The sequence below is a fragment of the Dermacentor andersoni genome, chromosome 2 (assembly GCF_023375885.2).
Source record: "Dermacentor andersoni chromosome 2, qqDerAnde1_hic_scaffold, whole genome shotgun sequence".
Classification (NCBI taxonomy): domain Eukaryota; kingdom Metazoa; phylum Arthropoda; class Arachnida; order Ixodida; family Ixodidae; genus Dermacentor; species Dermacentor andersoni.
Window position 1 is genome coordinate 171,155,189 of NC_092815.1, and position 7,073 is coordinate 171,162,261.

The 7,073-nt window shown below is 49.8% G+C and overlaps 1 pseudogene; it reads right to left on the minus strand.

Moving 5' to 3' along the window:
• Positions 1–5,732: 5,732 nt before the first annotated feature.
• LOC140215856 (uncharacterized) lies at positions 5,733–6,522 on the minus strand (annotated as a pseudogene).
• Positions 6,523–7,073: the final 551 nt, after the last annotated feature.

Genomic DNA, 7,073 nt, shown 5'->3' on the forward strand with positions numbered 1-7,073 from the left:
CATACCCGCTTGTGTTAGTAGGGGCTTTTAGCGGTGCTACGGAAAGTACGGTATACGGTACGGTAAGTGCGTAATACCGTACCGGTCGAGGACTGCGCATGCGCGAACTTTACCGTACGGAATTACTTTCCGTACGGCATACTAGACGGTAAGGAGTCGGCAAGGTTAGGCTGGCACCGTGTGTCGCGAGCCGAGCTGCACCAAGCCAAAACAGTGAGAAGCTGGTGTCGGCCACAGAGTCCATGTCTCGCGTGCTTTTTTTACCATGATGATACCAAGGCGAGAGGTTACTTTAAATCACCTTCTGCGGAGCGACGAAGTGACAAGTAAACAGTGACATAAAAAAAAACCAGGTAGGTGGCGCCATCTAGTGATGCAGAGTTTACTTAGAGGGGACGCAGAGTTTTTATTGCAGTAACTAACTATATTCTACTTATCTGCTGGTGTAAAGTGTCAGCCGCGGTGCAATTTACAAGAAACAAACCCTTTTTTATGTATTGATTAGATAAGAACACCTATGTAACAAAAGGTTTCACGTGTTGCAGGACGAAGTGTCACAAAATGTCGCTACTGGCCTTGTGACTGGCGTCTAACTTTGCCGTAGCCGGGCATTTCTGTAAAGAATAATGCGTGTATGGACAAGCTAAAGCTTTCTAGTATTCGTCAAAATGAATATTTCGCACTCAGCGCATAGTTATTGTATTCTGCAAAGCCCCAATGTTAGCCGCTATCATCATTATTACATTACCGTATGCATCGAGCGGCCCACGCAGCTAAAACTTTTCGGTCATCGCGGTAAGTTAGTACGGAACGGTAATACCGTACCGTATACCGCACTTCCCGTACCGTAATACGGCATTGCTAAAACTCTCTAGTGGCGCATAGAGACGCCGCGATTTCCGAAGGATGCGGTACCCTCCAGGGGCGGGCCTTCTGACTCGAGGGGGGGGGGGGTCTCGTCTAGTTCGGAGAATGATGGGTTTTTTCCTCTTGGTTACAGGTTACTGGTGGATGTGGTACCAGACTTTTCAAAAGCTAGCGCACGGAAAAGAGACGACGACAAGCGACTTGGTTCCCGATGTGTCTGTATGGGTGCAGAGACCGCTTTGGGTATGCGCCCGGTGTACTCGGGACCCGATGCTCGCCAATGTTTGTGTTTAGAGGAGATCGCCGCGCACCACAGACGCATTGAGGAAATCATATTTAATGATAAAACTAAATTCACAAACCCTATCCGTGCCCAGATAATCACTGAAGTTAACAGCTTGGTCAAATTTGTGCGGAATTAAACGCAGTTGTGGCAGAGCGGGACGCAGTCATCGAGGAGTTGACGCGGCTGTTCGACCAGGCACGGCGTGAGGCTGCGGATGTGCGGGTGCGAGTGGCCACGTCAGCGCCGACTGTGAGTCCGCCGCGTTCCTTCGCCGCGGTGGTGCAGGTGGTGTAAGGGTTGTAGTCGGGCATGAAATAGGTGTTAGCTGGCCCATGCCGTCGTCCAACTCACCCACGCTTGAGACGTGGTTGTAGGGAGGAACTTCCTCTCATCGAGAACTAGGAGTACAGGATTTATTTACATATTTACAATAATACATGCGATACATTTCAACAGTCTAGCATGACTCCCAAATGGAGACCGAAAGACGAAGCATACAGTACACGAGCTCGAAGTACCAAGCACGCCACTGCTTAAAAACACTGTCCTCCCTAGATCCTAGGTGAGGGAAAACTGCTGTCCAACCTTCGTCCAATCGGACCGTCCACAGTCGTTGGGGCGTAGTCGACCCGCCTTTGAGGGGGAGGGCTCACACACTCACATACGCGCTTTGGATTCCAAGAACCCGAGTTGAGTGGGTCCTCGTAGCCAGGTTGTCACGCTTGACCACAGGCGGCGCCTCTTAATTCCAGAGCTGACTTCTCCGGTAGTCGCCACGAGTTTCAGCAGACTGTGACGAATCCTGGGGCCCGAGGAAACGCACCGCAAAACACCCTTTGTTAGAGAAGTTCTCTTGCTGCAAATAGACCATGAAGGGCACGGCAAATCAACCAACAATACACGGCCCGCCAAACGTGGCCAGCCCTGCTGCCGTCGCCGACTATCCGAAGGAAGCCCATGGTGGATTACCGATGCTGTGGTCTCCGGTTCTCCGAAGGTAGTGCATGGTTGGTTAGCGCTGTCGTCGTCGCCGGTTCTCTGAAGGATGCCACACCCACGGGTCAATCGAAACGACTAGAGCGGGCTGAGATAGGTTTGCTGAGCAGTACCCTGCAGGCCGATCGTAACAGCGGTTGGTCCTGGAGGTCGGACTCCGTTGTGGCAGACCAAGATGCCGCTCGGGCGGCTGTTACGTCCCCGGCCCGGGAGGTGGTCCCGAGTGAATCGCGTCGACATACCTTGCTTTCCTGGCGCCGATTGGTGAGTCGCAGACACCGGCAAAATGTTTTAACAATTCTGAAAGATAATATCGGGTATGGGCAGCGGGTATGGGCGAGGTGACGCTGTTCAGCACGCGGTTTGGCGTTACAGTGTTGGCAAAAGATCGGGTATCGATTGATAACCTCTAGAAAGCGCTCGAACAGGGTTCGGCCACCAAAACAAGCTTAATCATGTGTATATCCCAGATAAGCGGAAACTTCAAATTAAACTTATTGGATCTGATGCAGAGTAAGCGGCAAATAGGCTCACTCGGGAAATAAACGAGCGCAACCCGGGACTGGCGATAGATCCTTGAAAGTGCTCTGTCAAAACCACCATCACCGAACGCAATGGTAACGAGTCTCATGTAGTAGAACTGTGACCTGCGTATTTTCACAAGCTCAGGCAACATCGGCTGGACGTCCGCGTGGGTGGTCGAAGACCAAGGACATTCGCGTCGCTTTTGTCCGGATAAGTTAGGTGCTTCCAAGGTGACTTGCACAAGATGCGCCGAGGCACACCTTGCTCAGATGTGCACAGTTCGCATGGGCGACACGGCGATGCGTTGCGCGGTGTGCCGGGGCACGGGAAGGGATTCCGCGGGGCATCCGGCTGGCGATCATCGTTGCCCCGTGCTGGCCGAGAGGGTGGCGCGCACGGATTATGGCTAGTCTTCGTGGGACCGGCGGCGCGGGAGGGCATGTTCCGCGGCGCGACGAGAGTCGATGCAAGTGATTCTTGCGATTCCTGCCGCCGCGACGTAGAAGCCTGTTTCGAGCGGCGCTGGCGACACTAGCGGCTGGAGCGGCGAGGTTCGGGCAAATTGGAATTTCATCGCGGCGGCAGCACCACTTCCGAACCAACCACGGCCCGCCTCGCCACGTGGCCAGTGGAGGACAGGTGCGGGAAGGCCTGCGCATAGGACGATGTTTATTTACTTGCTACACTTTGTACGGGCAACATGCCAAGAGAGCTTTTCAATATATTGCTAATAAGTCAGGTTTCAAAACGACCACTGCTGTGGAATATGAAAGACACCAGCGTCCACAATAGGACGTCAGTCAGGGACGCCTTGCTAAACACTACGACACCCGGTAAGCAGAAACACCAGTTGTATTGAACTGCAAGATTGTCAGTGTTGCTATTATTATTTTTTAATGCTGCAAACTATGCAACGGCATGACGGTGCTTGTGCTGACAGTAATTTTTCTCGCCTCTCCAGCGAAACGCTGAAGCTTGTCGGAAACTCGATCTTCGTCGCCGCGCGAGCTTTGTGCGCTTGCCGTGATTCGCAGAAAAGTGCTCTTCGTCGCGCTCCTGTGAACACGCGTTTGTATGTATGTATTGTCCAGGTTTACGCACACATCACACGCTCCTTGAATTTTTTGTTTATTGCGTGCGGTTGTTCTGCGCAGTCGAGTTGTACAAGTCTTGTAGAAGTTTTGAGTTGTACAAGTACGAAAGAAAGCTGAGATTCCTTTAGTTATGAGGGAGCTTTAGCTGTGGTGCTCCTACCTAAATATACACGTAAAAGGAGAACTCGTTTTTCTCGACAACCACTGCACCAAATTTGACAAGGTCTGTTGCATTCAAAAGAAAAACTTAAAATCTAGTGGCTGTTGGTTTCTAATTTTTGATTTAGATGGTCAACCTGTTATTAAAAATGGGCAAAAATCGCAAATTTTCGGAAAACGAAACTATCACATTTACGACTCCGTAACTCAGCAATGAAAAACGACAACACAATTCTGTGAATTGCATCTAATAGTACATCTAAGGCGGACGAAGTTGATATGTCACACATGATTCTCAAAAATTTTGTAATATGGAAATAAAAGTTTTGCAGAACCCTTGTACACAACGTAACGCCTTCAGGTAAAATATAAATTTGGATATCGAATTTCTCCGCTTTGAATGATCTAATAGATGCCGTTTACAGAATCGCGATATCTACCCTTGATAAACAGTTATTAGTTTGTAAATCTGGTGCTTCTATGTGTTTTTGAGCTTGCCAATATTTGAAAATTCTTGTAACAAAATTAAATCCGCAAATCGAAATTCTGCTACAAGCGTTCACTAGAATTTCACTTTCTCTCTCAAGTACAACAGATTTCATTAAACTCGGCCTAGTGGTTATCCCAGAAAAGCGTTTCTGCGTTTTACTTGTATTTGAATATGCCGCATCGGAGTTGGGCCAGAGCTAAAACTTCCTCTTAAACGTGCATTGTAAATTAGAGGCTACCGCTTGCTTTTCTTTATATACCAGCCCATGTCGCGTTTGCAACCGCGAGTAGGCCTGTTCATGTGGGCTTAATTTATTTTAGTAGTGTGCTCACAGACGGTAAAATCCGCATGTTCATTAAAAACTTTGAGTCTTCTTTGGGCTCAAAATATTTATCACTGATTTTGATTAGCATCATGCGTGGCATGCCGGTCCCCTTTTCAGTGTCTAGAGAAGAAATGCAAGCAAGGTGGAAAAACCTCAAAGATAGTTTTAGGAAGAAAATTAAAGATGAAGGAGACACCAAGAAGAGTGCAGCAGCTGCTGCTAGCACCTCAACATGGCCATATATGCAGCAGCTAGAGTTCCTCGGGGACGCTGTTGAAGAGAGACTGTAAGCAGCGAGTAATATGCATGTGAAAACCAGTTCACACTTTGTGCACATTCTGCGCAGGAGCTACTGCAACCTTGGCCCAACTGATGTCTCAATTGGCGCACAGATATTTTCGCGGACAACTCAGCGGCTAATGGGAACTTGGCGCCAGACAGTGGTCCAGCTGCTTGCGGAAGCCCAGCGCGAAACAGTTAGAAAGATCCAGATGCGTGTTTGGACACCCTCGGAGTACTGTTTCAAACCCCAGGCTGTGGAGATAGAAATGAAGCAGTGCCAATTACGGCAACCCCCAGCACAAGTGGTGTTCCGTCATCAAGGGGAAATAAACGACAAAGTAGGCGCCATGAAGTAGATGAGACAGATAGGCAGCAGCAATTCGTACGGAATGCCTTTGCTGCTCACAGGCCGATTGACGCTTCAAGCGATGTTTCGCTGTCGCTTACACCACAAATTGAAGCAAGTCCTTTACACATGCTGATGCATTTAAAGATGGAGCTGCTAGCATTTGTTAGCAGTACATTCAAGGGAAATACCCAGTGTGCCGGCTTGTGCACCCATCATGCGAAGAATAAAACATATGCCCGGTACCTGTATATTTCCCCATGTCGAACTTGCTTGCTGCACCACACACACACACACACACACACACGCACACGCACACGCACACACACACGCACACACGGCACAGAACATTGTCTTCAGTGTCACAGCCCGGCTGATGCCCACTGCCATTGTACGGCTCCTTGCGTGCTAGTGAAATAATCCTTGAAAATCTCCCTCATTGCAGCTGCATTACGACTGTAGTTATGGCCCACCGGAGGCACCAGTTCGAGCATGGCTTCGGCGTCTTCTTCCTGCCACTGGCCGTCAGCCACGTTGCCGTAGCACTCTTCTGTGTCCGCATAGTTTGGTGGCACGTAAGCTGCGTTTCCCTCAGAAAATTGTGCTGCAAGCTTGCAGCCATTACTACATAATCTGCATTCTCATGGAGCAGGTTGATAACTGAGTGAAAGATGCGGAACCTTGAGGCCATCACCACGAATGCGTTTTCAACACACCTCCTGAAATGAAAAGAATATCGATAAAGTACATTGCACTTGTGATCACGAGGGGTACATCAAATAAGTCAACATTTTCTGCCGCCAGGTCAGTGATGACACCCACGCATTAAATTAATTTAACACTGCAACAAACCTTGCACGACTGAGCCGATAGTTGAATATCCGTTTGCCTTCATCTAGGCCTCTACCTGGGTAAGGCCGAAGAAAGTCGTGGTGAAGCTGCAACGCTTCGTCCCCTACGAAAACATGGGATGCCACCGTTGAAGATTCTGGTAAGAATTTCGGTGCCGCGGGCCCTAAGGCCACGCTCCAAGAATTTCCCTAGCCTTCAGGCTCCGAGTGTGCCGCCATCGCTCTGCCGCCCATGGGCCTCAACGTCTACAAGGATAATCTTCAGGTTGCTGTCAGCTATAGCCATACGTACTATAGAGTACGTGCCCTGGAAGGACGAATGGTTAATATTGTTACGGGGTTAAAAACAGTCAGACGTATATTTACAAGATATTTACAATAATTGTAGCAGCTGACAACATGGTAGACATCGCGCGAAGTCCAGAGCGTCGTCTTCTTCCGACCAGGATTAAAACATCTGCGTCGGCGTGTCACATGACCCCCGGCGGCTGTAGCACCGGCTCGGTGATGGTTAGGAGGCGGGCGAATGATACAACTTAAGACGTACGACGTGGACCACGTCGGAGCGTTGCTGAGCCACAGTTGGCTCAAGAGGGGCGATTTCGTACGCGACGTCAGTTACTTGACGCAAGACACGGTAAGGGCCAGAGTAGCGTGAAAGTTACTTCTCTGAGAGGCCAACGCGTCGCGACGGCGACTAAAGGAGAACCAGGGCGCCCGGCGTGTAATGGACTTCACGATGGCGGGCGTCATATGAGCGCCGCTGGTTGTCCTGCGACTCCACAAGTCGACGTCGGGCAATATGGCGTGCTTGTGCTTTGAGTATGGCTTCACGGGCGTACTCGGATGTGG